General features: G+C 40.7%; 1 protein-coding gene across 4 annotated transcripts in view; it reads left to right on the top strand.

Moving 5' to 3' along the window:
* MAP3K20 (mitogen-activated protein kinase kinase kinase 20) overlaps positions 1 to 16,730 on the top strand; it is a 191,713-nt gene that overhangs the window by 33,310 nt on the left and 141,673 nt on the right. The gene's annotated exons all lie outside the window — the stretch shown is intronic.

Below are 16,730 nucleotides of genomic sequence, written 5' to 3'. Positions count from 1 at the left end.
TGACTGAGCCACCCAGGTGCCCGTTATTTTCTTAATATGCAAATGAATGTTAACATATCTGTTCACAGATTCAGGTCTAACAGCTTTTGGCTGTGCCAAAAATTAATACACCTACCATCAGAGGACAAATATTTACAACACCGAGGAACCCAACTAATAGAATTGCAGGGTCTGTACTTTCAGGGCTGCAAACTCCAGAGTCCTCATACAGTAATCTAAGGGTGTGAGGTCGGCCAGACATCACACGGTGGGAGGTGCGGGAGCTGGGGAAGCCGAGAGGGTGGCCTCTGTGCTGTGTAGCTGCGTGCTAGTCTCTCAGGGTTGTCGTTCAGAACGTGGTCCAGATTGGTAGCTCATGGGGGCATCTGTCCTGCAGATATGTTGTGTTTGGTCCGCACAGAAGTCTAATTTTTCAAAACTCATTATGAACGTTTAAAACTTAGATGATTTTACGTGAAAATCCAGATTTCTGGCTTCCTTGAAAAAGAAGCAAACTGGATCTATGTTGTTGAGTGGTGACACTGTTGTTGACTTCAATGATGAGGGCAAGGCTCGTTTGGAAGTGTCAGTTCTAAAAGATTAGTGAATTTCAGTACTATAATTTTATAACTGAATCATAATGAGATGCAATTTTCATTAGCATTTAATAATGCAACCAATAAAATAAAAGAATTGGTCTTTGAAACTATTTATCTGTGAAGGATAGCTGAAAGACTAAGGACTGTTAAGCTGAATCTTTTCAGAATGCCCCCCAAAAGAGTTCTTTATATGAAGTAGGGGTATGTTCTTGTAAACTTTTAAACTTCCTCGTTCATTTTTTTTCTTAATAAAACATACTGAAATTTATTCTTGGGATTTATGGTAGCACAGAAATTTCAAGTGCCAATGCAAAAATGCAAAATGTAAAAACCAGGAGCTGAAATGTATGTTTCAGCAAGAGCAGCTTTCTGAGAACTACAAACACCACGTCCACGTTTCCTGAATTCTTTCTGATGTGACAGCAGTGTCTTCCTTTCACTTTATTCATTTTCCCAAACTACAGACACGGTGATTATTTTTATGTGGTAAAGGGTTAATGCAGTGACTCTTTGTCCCAGGTCTGTAGTGGTAATAAAAGAATGAGACAAATACCAAGAACAGTGATAATGAAAAATCACTCTTTTCCATTTTATTTTTCCACACAAAGCTCTCTCTTCTGTCCTCCGTTATCTCTGTGAAGAAAGCTCCTCTAAAAAAGGAAATCTTTCTTTGAAAATTCTGGAATGATCAGACTGGGCATATTCCTCTTATTTATTTGTTTATTTTTACTGATTTTGCATCTATGATAGCAAAAGAAATAAAACACATAATGCTTTTTATACATAGAAGAATATTAGCAGACATTTCCATTCCATTTAAAGGCTTCTCCAACCCACACATCCCTTTTAGGGTTTTTTTCAAAAATATAAGGAGTGTTAAATGCACTGGTATATTTAATGTTTTGCTTAATCGAAGAGTTTTAAAAAATGATGAAATTTGTAATAATAAAAAGATGAAATTTTATATGACTTGGTTGCTTGATGATTTACCCTTACATGAAAATAATACCAAGGCCTTTGAATCATCTATTTTGCTATTTATTTTCTTAACAAAATTTCACTTTTTAGATTATAACCTTAATACCCTTAATTATATAGAAAAATTGGTTAGTAATTTGCAAGATTATACAGTACAGAACAAATATTAGGATAGTCTAGAGGAGTGCTCATCTAGGAAATGCATCCAAAGGAGGCAAACTGACATAAATCATTTTGGACTACAGAAATTTTTATTAATCTCTTGTGGCACTTAATACTGAGACATTGTCCTCTTTTCCCCCTAAGGTATGTTAGAAAAACACCTAAGTTATATAAAGGTCTTCCTTGTTTAGCTAGAGCGAGATACACCTGCTGTTCGTCAAGGTAAAGACAGGGGAAGAGATGGCAGGTGCTTGGGAGAGTGGTAAATGGAGAGCTGTGACAAGAATACAGATCTAAGTCTCTGCAATGGCAGGGGACTTGTCTTAAGGGGTTTTCTGTTCTTACGCAATTATAATCAGAACATTTTGGACCTGAAAGCATATTATCTGAGGCCAGCTATTTTTGCTTCCATTGTTTTACAAATGGAGATACCTAGCCATTTAGTAGACCTTCAGATTAATTATGTTCCATCTCTTTTCTCTTTATAAGTCCACTTTCCTTGAAGTCAGCATATTTCTTAGTTTATTGTATTGTTTACATTTAAGGAGATAAAAATATTTCCTTTAATAGATGTACCTGAAAGAGTGAGATCTGAAGTTAGTAACCTAATGATCTAGTTGGGGGAGCAAGAACTAACCACACAGTTTTATGGACCTCTCAGTTTTTTGAAATGACTTCCAAATTGTTGGGTTTGTGGTGGGGAGCAAATTTAGACAAGCAGCAAGTAAAAGATGTAACATGTGACTATTTCATGTGTTGGTTACTTGGGTTGCCTATGCGTCTAAATTTGATCCTTGTGGCCATGAACACTGAGGAGCCACAAGCATATGTGTATATACACAAACACACCCACACACTTCCCCCTAAGATTTTTACAAGACTCTGTTCTGGATCCAGCGATTTCCTAGTGTAAAGTAGGGAATGGAGAATATATTTGACAAAGAGACTTGCTAGATTCCTTGAAGGAGAGAGAGCCCTTAATGGAAAGGCTTGACTTAGAAGTTGGTAGTCATTATGCCAGTTCATCTCCATTGTTTGCATCTACATCATCATGGAATATGGGACTTGATTTCAAACTATCTTCTTTGATTCCAGAAATTATAACTTCCTGTCATTTAGTTAAAAACATTATCAAAATAGCGGCTTTAGAAGTAGTTGTAGAAGTGTGTAAGTTTTAAAAGTGTGCAGTTTGTAAAGTTAGTAAATCCAGCCCAGTGGGGAATACCATGATCGAGGAGATGCGTCAGTACAGAACAGGACATTCTATCAGTCAGGATCCAGTAAAGAGACAGAAACCACACCTGTCATTTGAACAGTGAAAACTTAATACTAAAATTACTAACTAGCAAAAGTCAACCACTATTAACTAGTAAAAGCCACTATTAACTAGTAAAAGCTACAGGAATAGCAAATACAGGGGTAGCTACCAGCTCTTAGGGGGAATACCAAAGGAAGGAACAGCCTTAGAAGAGTCCTTCCCACCCCCACCCGGGGCTGAAACGTATACCTCATTGGAGAGCACGTAGCTGTAGCCTATTGGATGATGGAGGGGCTTGCTGTGGTGTCACAGGCTGGAGCTGGGTGACAAGTAGCCATCTGCTGCAATTCTACTGAAATTCTCAGGGGTGCCATACGCTGGTGCTGTGTGTGTGTGGGAAGCCATCTGCTGGGGAGCTGGTAGGCTGTAGGTGGCCCACAAGAATCTTAAAGCCGAGGTACTAATAAAACACTTGAGGGTGAGTAACATTGGATCTCACACTTACCACTGGCTACCACAACTACTGGGGAAAAAATCACACAGGAATCAGGAAGAGAAGTCTCCTCCTCTGCTGTGCCTTGCAGTGTCCCTTCAGTGTCCTTTATTGACACAGCCTAACGTTGCACCAGCTGGGAAAGGGAAAATGTTTGTAGGGTGTAGCTCTAGTATCACAAGGCAGAACAAAAAGCAATAGATACGGTGCTGAGAGGCAGCAGATTATCAACTGGCACAATTCATGCCTTTGGCTACTCAGCTGCTATGTATACCCTTTATACACACTTGAACTTCCATATAATTATGAAGCAACTATGCTTTTACCAGACAAGATCAGCTGTCCTTCGTATAAGTGAAGTTCTTACCATTCCCCAAAATAAGGAGACACAGGGTCCCAATGGTCATTGTATCCATTGCATGCTTCATTAGTTTCTCCTCAAATTCCATCCTAGTCCCACTGAATACTTTATTACCTAAAATCTCAATCATAAAGTTAACCTCAAACAACTTGTCCATAAAATATGGAGGAAATAGTCATTTTTCCAAAGAAGACATACAAATAAAAATAAAGATACATTTGTAAAAATACAAATAAAGAAAATATGGTTTGTAAGGTACAAACTTTCAGTTGTAAGATAAATCCTTGAGACCGAATATACAACATGGCGATGATAGTTAATACTAATGTGAAATTTATTAAGAGTAGATCTCGAGACCTCTCATCACACATATGCAAAAGGTAACTATGTGATGTGACAACTGTGTTAATTTGCATGATTGTGATAATTTCACAATGTGTATGTATAGCGAACCATCATGTTGTATATCTTAAATATATGCAATTTTTGTCAATCATACTTCAGTAAAGCTAAGAAAAAGATAAAATAAGGGGAAGAAAAAGAAGAAATAGTTGACATACACAAATAAGTGTATATATATTTATTTTTTTAGAGAGAGCATGTGAATGGGGGAGAGAGGCAAAGGGAGAGAGAGAATCTTAAGCAGGTTCCAGGCTCCGGGTGGAGCCAGAGTTGGGGCTTGATCCCATGACCTTGGAACTGTGACCTTGGACCTGTGCCAAAATCAAGAGTTAGACGTTCAACCGACGGAGCCACCCAGGCACCCCACATATTTAGATATAGATATACAGATATCAGGCAAAGGGAAAATATACAAATCTATTACCATCCTTATTTATAGTCCTCATTTCTGTAATTAGTCATTATCTCTGGCTTCCTTCTAACACTGCTCATTTTATATTTTATTTTCCCTGCAGCCAAAACCTCAGCTGGCTGGGAGTCTTTCCCTGCTGGAGTGACTGAACTTTCATTCCGGGAGGTTCCAAATCTTCACTAGTCCTGCTTATTATTGGTTGTCCTAGTGTTTCATTAACTTTTATTCTTGGGCATAAAAGTACTAGGAATCACCGCATAGAATCTCCTGAGTTTCAGACATAGACTTCCTTGCCACCACTGTTTGGCAACAACCCAATTTTTCTTTGGTAATTAGGAACCATCTCTTTGGTCAATAGAGGAACCTCTTTTTTTTTTTTTTTGCTTGTTGGTCCAGTGGCATACAAAGTGAAAATAGCCAAGTGATAGTATTGTATTTCAATTCACTGGAATCATTATTGTGTCCTCTGGTGGAAAAATTCCATCAGTGGGGGCTAAGACCTTCCAAACCAGCAGAGCTCAAACTTGTTGGGATGGGGAGCAAATAATAATGACAGGAACCCACTGATTCCCAGATCTAGTGGCCTCTGATTCAAAGCATACATTTCATCCTCTAAATCAGAAATGCTTTTAGGATGTTGTCTCTCAACTCGATGATGTACCTGAGATGACCTAAGTGATTCCACCTTTCTGTTAGGCTAGCTGCTTCTGAGTGAATGGGTATAAGGTGAGGCTGGTTAATCCTATGGGTTTGAGCCCATTGCTACACTTCCTTTGCCATGAAATGGTTTCTTCCATCAGAAGCGATGGAATGTACTGAATGGAATAATGGTGAAGAAGGAATGCCATGGGGCAGCTGAGGAAGATTCTGTCAGAAACATTCCAGGTATTACTGCTGCTCAGCTCTGATGAGGGGAAGTCCGTGTTGCTGGGCCCACACGTGGGTTCCACCATCGTCATCATGGCCACTTGAGCCAGCATTGTGGTGGCTGGGAAAGAGTCTGAATGACACCTATGGAAGAGAGAGAATTTTGTTCATGTGATTATTGAGTACTTCCTCTGCAGTGGATGCCCACTGATGAGCATTCATATGGGACAGTCTGTGCCCCATCTGAGAGGTACAGCCACATATTTCTTCCCCCAAATTCTTTGTCATCAGTCTTGCAGTCTTACTCCTTTCAAGTCCCTGATCGTCCAGCCAAACTGTACACAGTCATCCATGAATTAGTGTAAATCCACACTTCTGGCCAGCTCTCATTCCAGATAGAGTGGGTCACTAAATGTACTGCCCAAGTTCTGCCTCCTGAGAGGATTTTCCTTAAAAGCTGTTCTTTGGGGATCACCCCCGACTGGGGCTGCAGACATCTAATTTTAGTCAGTACTACTAATGTATGTCACAGAACCATTTATAAATTGAGCTCATGTTTTTTCTTTCTCAGTCAACTTGTTATTGGGAACTTAGGATCAATTCAGAGCTAGTGTTTAGTCATCCCTGAAACCACTGGCTATTTCTTTTTCCCCAGTGTACTGTCCAGCTAGTAAATGGCGGCAGGTCCCTTTGATGGATTCTTGGAGGAGGACTTTCTTTTTTTTTTTTTTAATTTTTTTAACCTTTATTTATTTTTTGAGAGACAGAAAGAGACAGAGAACGAGTCGGGGAGAGGCAGAGAGAGAGGGAGACACAGAATCTGAAGCAGGCTCCAGGCTCCGAGCTGTCAGCACAGAGCCCGACACGGGGCTCGAACTCACAAACTGCGAGATCATGACCTGAGCCAGAGTCGGACGCTTAACCGACTGAGCCACCCAGGCGCCCCTAGGACTTTCTATACTTGTGGCTGAACTGCAGGGTTTTTCCTTAAGGAAACCTGGCCTTCCCTTCATCAATGGGTTCTGGGTCTATAAACTGTCCTAGGCCTGGAAACTGGATATGGAGCTGGGACTCTGCCTGGTGGTGATTTAATGGCCACCAGATCTAGAATTTTCTTCTGTTTTATAGATCACATAATATTTTAATAGGTTCCATGCCGATTTCATTCCTAGGGATACCAAGATAAATTACTACCAGAGATTTCTCTGGGAAAAGCATTCTATCAGTATGTCCCTGCTGCCTTTTGTGATAAATGCACCAATCTTGTCTTTGGCATTAAGTGCTGCCACTTGGGCTCTCTGCCACTCCTGTAATCCCTTCATCCCCTAGGAAACCAGAAAACCTTTCTCAGTGGTAGCATCTCCTATGGTCATACCTGGTCTACAAATGAGAATGGCACAGTTTTTCAGAGATGCTGTATTTCTTACTGATTTATTTTTCAGTGTCTTAGTGGAAGGAGAATCTCTGGGCCTTCTCAGGAGGTATGGTTGGGATAGGTGGGTGGATATGCAGTTATACGTGATAAATCCACTCCAACTTTCCTTTCTTCCTAAGCCTTTAGTTTCCTTTCTCCATATCATGCCAGGGAAGGTCTGGCATCCCAACCTTATTACATGTAAGTAATAAGACTATCCCTGTGCTCAAGTTTCTGTCAACCAACTAAGTAAGCTTTTAAGACACTTGCGGCTTCATGAGCTAATACATTAATCTGGAATCTCTAAAAAAAATGCATCCATATCCATGAAATCAGCCTGATCTGTATATTCCCACCCTTTTCTAACACTTTTGATATTTACTCCCCCACTCATTCCCTGGGGTTTTCTAATATATATTAACAAAAATCTTGCAGTTATTTTGGCTGTTAAGTTGTTTTCTTCTGGGTAGTACTGTGTACCTGACCCCCTGGAGCATGTTAAGATTTGAGAATAATATGTGGTTATGGCAGATCTTGAGGGGAACGAGTGTCCCTTTGCAAAGTGTCCACTTCAGGTGAGGCTTTCCAGCAAAAGAAAGCTAGTCTCTTGAGACACAGGAGGGTAAGCTACTCCCAGAGGCAAGGGAGCCTCAGAAAGACTTTGAGGTTTGGAATTATCAGTTTCATCTTGAATCCAGGCAGATGTTTCCCTTTCCAAGTGTCCGGTTCCATTCTTCCCCAATCAGTATGCTAACGTTCATGTGAGGGACTTGGTGAGGTTGTGAATTCAGCTCACGTTGTAATTCAGGAACACACACAATAAGTTTTGTTTTTGACTTCTGGAAATATTAGCCCTGCGACTACAGTTAAAAAAGATTCTTTCGGGGGCACCTGCGTGGCTCAGTCAGTTAAGTGTCCGACTTAGGCTCAGGTCATGATCTCACGGCTCATGAGGTCAATCCCCACATCGGCCTCCGTGCTGACAGCTCAGAACCTGGAGCCTGCTTTGAGTTCTGTGTCTCCCTCTCTCTCTGCCCCTCCCCCACTCGCACTCTGTCTCGCTCTCAAAAATAAATAAACATTAAAAAATTAAAAAAATTCTTCTAGATTGGCCATGGAAGTTTTTGTGGTTCTTAGACCATGACTTGGGCTGAGGATCAAAGGACCTGAGTTTGTCATTTTCTTTTGGTAAAAATATCTCCTTGATCTCAAAAGAATCCGTCCCTCCCTACAATCCTTCTGTTCATCATTACTGCCATAACGGTCAAGGGCAGCAGCAACCTTGACTTTCAGGCCTGATTTCAGTTGGAATTATCATGGAATCATGATAGCATGATTGATTTTGATGCCACTTTAGGCTGTGGATTACTAACCTCCCATTTCCCACTGACAGGAACCTGTGTCCTTCATTCTGGTGCAAACTCATGACCAAACTAATCCTAAAATCCTGTTTTTGAGGGTCCGTAGCCTGGAACCACACCCAGTACCAATTCTATATTAGTCAGGAAAATTAGTATAGAGAATTATTAACTAGTAAAAGATGGCTAACTACTAAATGGGGTAAAAGAGACTCAGGAACACGGGAATAACGAATGCTCCTGCTCCCTGGAGCTGAAGGAGAATATTCAAGGAAGAAACACATTTGGAAGAGTGTGCATCGCCCAGGCTGTGACTGAGACCTGTTGGAGGGCCTGTATCTGTGAAAGGATGATGGCGGAGTTTACTGCCGCTCCGTGGGCTGGAGTCAGTTCCCGAGAAGCTGCCTGTCGGGGTGCTGGGTTAAGTTTGACGTAGTACCATAGGTTCGAGTTGTTCCATAAGCAGCCACTCTCTGGGTTACCTGTGGGCCAGAGCTGGTGAACGTGGAGCCACCTACTTGGGCGCCAGTGGCCAGAGCTGGCAGGCAGGAAGCTGCCCGCCAGGGTGTAACGTGCCAGAGCTGTTTCTCAAGAATCTTGCTGCTGGGGCGCCAGACAAAACTGCTGCGGGCTGAGCACCCCTGGATCTCCTGCACAGTGCCATGCTGTCAGAGTGAGCACCCAGGAGCAGGAAAGAGAAGCGCCTTCCTCTGATTTGCCTTGCAGTGACCCTCCAGTGCCTGCATTAACAAAGCCTAAAATTACACCCATTGACTCAGGAGAAACGTTTACAGGGTTTAGCTCTGGCCTTACAAAGGAAGGCAAAGTGTAGGTGCAGAACTGAGAGGGAGTCAGTTCATACCTGGCACATATTTATAAAGTACAGGATCATTTTGAGAAGAAATGGATAATACAGTTTTTTCTTCCTACATTGAAAATCAACGGCCTAGTCATTGGGTTATATATTGTGTGGAAGTTGTGCGTGTTTCGTTCATGTTTAAATAGATCCCTTGTAGAATCTCATATATGTTACCTCTTAAAAGAAAGCACTTTCTCAATAAATTCTTACCCATGTATTTCAGGCTTCAGATCATTAATATACTCATTAGTTCTGGGACTATAACTAAAGAACACACATTGTTTTACGGCTTTTTAGCTGGGTGAGAGCTCTCATCACAGTAAAACAAAGTTCTCAGATTGCTTTTGTAGCAGCCTCTGTGAGTTATGTTTTTCTGCCTAGAAGCCTCCACCTCACAGTTTGAAAATAGAAAAGAAAGTTAAATTTCAGAAATGTTAATTGAAAATAGAACCTTACATTATTGAATACACTCCTGTTTTTCGGTCTAAGACTAAAAATATCAGTGCACTGGAGAACAGAAGATGCATTTCACAGAGAGGGGTTTTCTCAAAAGGCTTTCTTTATTTCCTTTTAATTTTCTAAATCGAGGGATGTATATTTTCAATTCCATTTCACAGTATGTTCTACAGTACCATGTATATATTATGCAGTGCAGTGTACGTTATAAATGAGCTGAAAATTATACCACTAGAATGATTAAAAACACATGATTAAAGCAATATAATCAAGTTTCTTTATGGAACTTTAATATGTTTAATCTAAAGAATGAGACGTTGTCTCTACGTGTATTCTAAAAGCGCTTTGTGTGACGTATTTGCCTCTGGCACTTCCATAGGATTTGTAGAAATGAGAGTATAGGGTTTTGGGTTTTGTACTATCTGGCTGGGGAAGGGAAAGAATGACCTGTAGGACAAGATAGAGATGATGCTCCGGGGTTCCAGTGGTGCCCAAAGTGACAGAGCCTGCTTCCTTACGAAGAGAGTATTCATTTCCTGTTTCTGCTGTCCAGAAGGAGAGTGGGCACCCCAATGGCAGAGTGCTCTCACAGACTCTACCTCGGACAGTGTGGGGGTTTATATTCAGATAGCATTCACACGTTTAACTCTGATGCTGGCCACTACGGTGAGTAGGAGATTGGCGTTTTCTGGATTTTAGAAAATGAAATGGAGCCTGCAAGTAGCGTTCACTTATGTGACAGCCATGTGGTTTTGAAAGGGACATTTATTTTCTTGCCAAACCGCAATCCTATCTGGGTTGGTTTTGTGGTCCGCTCCGCCCCCCCACCCCCCCAACCAGCCCAGGAACAGGAAGTAGGGACTAGCATTGTGATCACTCCATAAACACCAGGATTTTGATTGCAAAACAAATAAAACAAGGAGTAAGAAAGCAAATTTCCATTGCAGAGGACCACCCAGTGGTCATTTCCCTCGGATTACATCAGTGAGCCTAAAAAAGAACGGAAAGGTGGATGGGTGGACATATGCTGCTTCTAAACTCTCATTCTTGCATTCCATTTCTAACCTCATTTAAACATTCTATTCATAGTTAAATAATTTAATCATTTACTACTCTCTCACCCTGTCTTTCTTTCTTTCTTTTTTTTTTTTGTTAGTTTGTTTGTTGTTTTTATTTTTTTAAGTAATCTCTGCACCCACTGTGGGGCTTCAACTCATGACCCGGAAATCAAGAGTTCAACACTCCACTCACCAGCCTAGTGCCCCACTCTTTTTTTTTTTAAGACTTGCTCTGCTGTTCAAAATGGGGGAGAGAAAAGAAAAATACTTTTGTAAACAATTTGTTTAGAAGTAGAAATTTTACTTTTCCGAGGATTCCATTAAAAAGGTGACCTTTAGGGGAGCCTGGGTGGCTCAGTCGGTTAAGCGTCCGACTTCAGCTCAGATCACGATCTCACGGTCCGTGAGTTCCAGCCCCTCGTCGGGCTCTGGGCTGATGGCTCGGAGCCTGGAGCCTGCTTCCGATTCTGTGTCTCCCTCTCTCTCTGCCCCTCCCCCGTTCATGCTCTGTCTCTCTCTGTCTCAAAAATAAATAAACATTAAAAAAAAATTTTTTTTAAAAAGTCAGTGAAAGTTAATAAAATTACAAATTATTAAAAAAAAAAGGTGACCTTTAGAATTAGCATCTTTCAAATTTAGGACCCCAGCTGAAAATAAGCATGTTTATGTTTTGAAGAGTTTTTGATGGGGAAGAAAAATGATAAAACTTGATAGGAATAGGAGAAAAAGCTAAAATGTACACTTTCATTAAACAAACCAGACCCTCTTTCTTGGGAAGCTTTTTAAAAAATTGCCTAATTCCTAAAAGAGATGGGGATGGGGAGGAAGGTTCTGACCCCGGAAATGTATATATTGATTAGGAATACAATGTTCATAAAATTTATCCTAAATTAGGGCAAAAGAAGTAAGAGATGAAGTCAGAAGCCCCATAATTTGCACATAACAACTAGTATTAATACTTTCAATTCTTGATTAAGCGTTTCCTGTATGCCAGCGCTCTGTGTGCATGGTAAACCACTAGTAAGTTAGGTGTTGTTAGCAATATGCAGGTAAAGAAGCAGAGAGAAGCGAACTTACATGCCCAGAGACACATAGTGAGGGGTAGATCTGTAATTTGAACCCAGACCATCTTGGCCCCCGTATTCAACTGTACCTCTGTTAGCTGAAGCCTTCCCACACTTAGTTATACGTTTCTTTTTGACTCTAACAAGACAGGTACAACGAATTAATTTTGTGGTGAAAAATTCATGAAAATTATTGACAGAACAAGAGAAAGTTTCCCCTGTGATACTAGGTTTGTCTCCCACTCCTGCTTGATGCCCTCCCCAGTATTTCTCCTGCTAGTTTTCTACTGGTAATTCCGGAGAAGCAGCCATGTGGGTTTGTGCATCTGCAAAAGATCTTGTGACAGAACAGCAGATGGAAAACATTGTGGTTACGTTGACTTTAGTTAAAAGTTCCCACACTGTTCTTTGCATTATTTCTTCCCATAGTTATTTGGAAACCTTGTTTGAGATAATGATTTTAGGATATTATTTAGCTGATTCTTTCCTAAAAGTGCAAAATAATAGATGAATTCCTGCTCAAATAGAACTTCCTGTAACTTGCACTAAACTAGCACCTGTTTTATCTGTAATAATTTTAAAATGAAAGATGGTCAACTGTTTGGACAATAAAATATGATTCAAGGAACTAAAAGACATTCTTCAGCTCAATTTTAGAAATCTTAAACATTAAAAACAAAATTATGGAAACACGTAACACTATGTCAATTACTGGTAACATTCCTGGAGTGTTTATGAGGCTAGGCTCATAGATGCCACGTTTCATGTCATTCTGATCACAACCCTGTGAGGCTGGTCCTACCCTATCTCATCAAATCTAAGATGTTTCTGGTTGAAAACGAGCCGTTATTAATTATATGCACCACTACAAAAGAACAAAGGCTGCCCATGAAGGTTGTAAGGGGCTGCTTGTTGTAATACCACCTTAATGCTAGTGATCCCTGGAAAAATAAAGGTACATGTTAGAGTAAATGAAATCTAACATTATTCCTAGTTTTACACATGACGAAACTGAGACACAGAGGATGAAATAAATTGTCTCAGATCACTAGGTGATGGGTGATGGTGCTGGGATTGGATCCCAGGTCTCTGACTGTGGGTTTATGTTCGTAACCATTACCGTCGTGCTTTCACAGATGCTTTCATTAAAGGATTTGGAAGTATTTTGAGGTGAAAACAATGATCCCGATCCATATATATTGACACGGAAAAATGTCCATAGGATACCCCCTTTTTTTTTTTTAAGAAAGCAGCTTATAGACAATATACAGTTGCTTAATAAAGAACTGTTTTGAGATGATATCCACTTAATTTCTGTCACTATGACAAAAAAAAAGCACAAAAAAGTCATGAGACTACCTTAGTATTTCTGTGCTGTCATGGAGAAAGTGGCATTCACATTTTTATCCTAGATTCTGATAGGAGTCCCTTTACCATTCTGGTTCCCTGCTCTGTAAAATGATAGGGTTAAAAAATGGAATGGTGAGAATGATGAGAGTCTTTCCAGTTGCAAAATTTAAATACACCTGCTTGAGAGAGCAGAATTGCATATGACAGGAGAATATGCTGGATCCCATCCAAAGTGTGCTGGTTGGCCGAGAGGTGCCTGGTCAGGGTGTGATGGGACTGGGATGGGCGGTGGACACCTAGCTAGGAAAGTGCTCTGTGGGATGCGGGCTTTGCCTGTCCCAGGTGGTCTTGTAGATGAAATGAGATTAGCGATGAGAGAGACGGGTAGTCAGGCTGATGATTGTTACTGCTACTGGAGTATCATTATAGCAGTAGAAAACAAAAACTTTTAACTGTACCAGAATTCAGAGTTTGACAAGATTTTAGAACCTACCAAAATTCTGTTGAAATGTGGCAATGACTAAAACAAAATGCTTTAACAGATTTTGACTTTCTTTTTTTTTAAATTTTTTAAATGTTTTTATTTATTTTTGAGACAGAGAGAGATAATGAGCAGGGGAGGGACAGAGAGAGGGGGAGACACCAAATCTGAAGCGGGCTCCAGGCTCTGAGCTGTCAGCACAGATCCCAACGCGGGGCTCGAACTCACAGAGTGTGAGATCATGACTTGAGCTGAAGTCGGATGCTCAACCGACTGAGCCACCCAGGCGCCCCAGATTTTGACTTTCTATCAGCACCTTTGAAAACAGTGTGCATACAGTTTCTTGGGGATTATGATTACTTCACATGGTAGTGGCATTTGTGCAGAGTTTTTGTCTGCCTGGATGAAACCCTTGGCTGTGTCTTCTAACTTGCTGAAAATAGCAGAACCAGTGGCAGCCCAAAGATCTTAAATCATCCTTGTGCATACACTCATTTTGTTTTTTCTGCTCTGGCTTTTACTCGCTAGAGAGGATAATGCATTGTCTCCAGAGAATTCAGAGACTATCCTATTTGCCTTACAGAATATAAAGGAGATTAAGTAATACACACACATATAAAGTTACAAGTATAGTAATTGACATTAGGTGCTCCATTAAACAATGAAATGCCACAGTGTACCAGTTCTCCAGGACATGTTGCCATGGATACCCAGTGTGATGGAGATGGGGAAAGAGTTGCTTAGGAATTCAACAATTTCATTTTGAAGTGGAGTGAAAAATAAACCATCCAGAGATGGGAACCATTAAACCAGTCACATATACAAATAGCTGTTTTTAAAATTGTCAATGAAAAGGAAAACATGTTTCAAAATGAGTATCCATTAATGACCACCATAGCCAGGTAGCATTCATCATTTCAGCTAGGAAATGATGTGGCATTTAGATATTCTTAACAGAAGAAATGATTTTTAAATGTTTGTTTATTTATTTATTTAGAGAGAAATCATGTGCACATGAGTAGGGGAGGGGCAGAGAGAGAGAGAGAGAGAGAGAGAGAAACCCAAGAAGGCTCCATGCTGTCAGCACAGAGCCCCACATGGGGCTTGATCCCATGAACCACGAGATCATGACCTGAGCCAAAATCAACAGAGGCATAACTGAGCTCCCAGGTGCCCCAATAGAAGATACATTAATCAAAGATAAATAAAATTAAAAACTCAAGTGTAGAAGTGCAGAATGATGGCAGTAGGCCAGGAGGAGGCAAGTCCATCTGAGGGTCTGCTCCAACACGCTCGGTATTGTGGACCCTCTGGTTAACCTCTGGATTTATTGCAAAACAACCATTTGGGAAAGAAGCAAGTTTTAATAATGAATAAGACTATGGGAGCAGTAGTAAGGGCGGCAGCTAACTGGTTTGGCGTAATTTCATGTCTTCCTCCATGTCTGAGAGTAGTTTGCAACCAAGATTGTTTCTAATTCCTCTGTTTCCTGGAGATGGCCCAAGCTCACCCCCAACCAATGGAGTTCACATCTCTAATCAAATGGGTTCCAAAACAGTCCTGAGGAAATGTTTCTGTTTTGTTGACAACAGAAATATTTTTTTTTTTTTTGGAATTGGTCCTCCCTTATCTCCATCTCTGCTTCTTTTAACTCACGTCATTATTATCTCTCCTTCCAGCATCTGGCTATTTTCCCTTTCTGATCCATCTTCCATATGGGCACCAAATTAAAAAAAAAGAGAGAGAGAGAGAGAGAGAGAGAGAGAAACAGATCTTGTCATTTCAGCTTCTTTCCCATTACCCATAGAATAAATTCTAACTCCTTAATGTAACATTAGGCCCTCTAAAAAAATTGCAACCCTCTCCTGCTACCTTCCCCTCCTTCAGGCTGTGTTTCAGCTTCAAGAGAGGACAGAACGTTCCTCGGATGAGCAGTGTGCCTTCCTGCCTCCAGCCACAGTGTTTCTCTACCACTCCTAGGCTGTCAGGAGCCTGATGTCCTTAAAATACTCGTCCTTAAAAGCTCTTCTGGCCCTCTTTCCTCCCCCGACAGTGGAGTTCAGTGTGCCCTCTGTATTTTCATAGAACTCTGTTTACACCTCTACTATGGAGCCCTAGTCTTAGGTTGCTTTTGTAAGACGTTCCCCTTCCCTTGTCAGGATGTGGAGTGGAGTGGTTAGAAGTACCTACTCCGCATAGTGCAGCGGCTGGAAATACAGGCTTGGAAGTGGTTGTCCTGGATTTGAGTCTATCTGCTGTTCCACCTGCCAGCTTAGTGACCCAGGGCAAGTTACTTAACCACTAAGTCTCACTTTCTTCCTTTGCAAGCTGTAGAGAACATCAGTAGCTCTCACAGGCTTGTTAAAGGAATTGAAAGAGAATGCACAGGGGGCATTTAGCACAGTGTCTAGCACATAGTAAGCATTAAACAAATGTTAGGAATATGCACTGTAACTTTTTATCTCTTCCATTACCCAGCTCCCAGTGGCACTTTACATATAGTAGGCACTCAAAAACATTTATTGATTAAAAACTATGGCTCATTTCTATAGAGTCCTCAGTAAGTTTTTAGTATGCAGGTAATGATATTATGTAAAATTTAGGGAACATTATTTTTGAATGCCTTGCCTAAATATTTGTGTATTTTAAGAGGGGAGAAGTATGGTGAAGAATACATATTTTATGTATTCTTATGTAACTTCTAAATTTCATTTTTAAAACATTTTAATGTTTATTTATTTTGAGACAGAGTGAGTGGAGGGAGGATCAGAGAGAGAGGTGAGGGAGGACACGGAGAATCCCAAGCAGGCTTTGTGCTCTCTGATGCAGGGCTCGATCCCACAGTTCATGAGAATTTTAGAAGACAGTATAATAGCAAAGCAATGTATACTTTTAGGAGTCCTTTGCGTGTAGAGCTGATGTCATTGTTTTTATCCATGGTCATAAAAATGGTATGACCTGAAAACAGATTGGGTAACATGTAGAAAGATGGCATGCAATTGGGAAACTCCAAGTGGACGCTAACTTCCTGGAAGAAGCTCACTCATAATAACTGTAACAGAAGGGGCAAAGTGAAAGGGGAGGTGAGGCCAGAGTTTGATGTAGAGAATGAGGGTCAGTCAGGGACCGTATGTCTGTAGTGCTTGAGAAGTTTAAACATGATAATGATAAAGTGAAGA

This window comes from Panthera pardus, unplaced genomic scaffold (genome assembly GCF_024362965.1).
Source record: "Panthera pardus isolate Hobbes unplaced genomic scaffold, ASM2436296v1 HiC_scaffold_10, whole genome shotgun sequence".
In the NCBI taxonomy this organism is placed as follows: Eukaryota; Metazoa; Chordata; class Mammalia; order Carnivora; family Felidae; genus Panthera; species Panthera pardus.
Note: the sequence above shows the minus strand (reverse complement) of the source record. Positions and strands in the feature narration are given on the sequence as shown.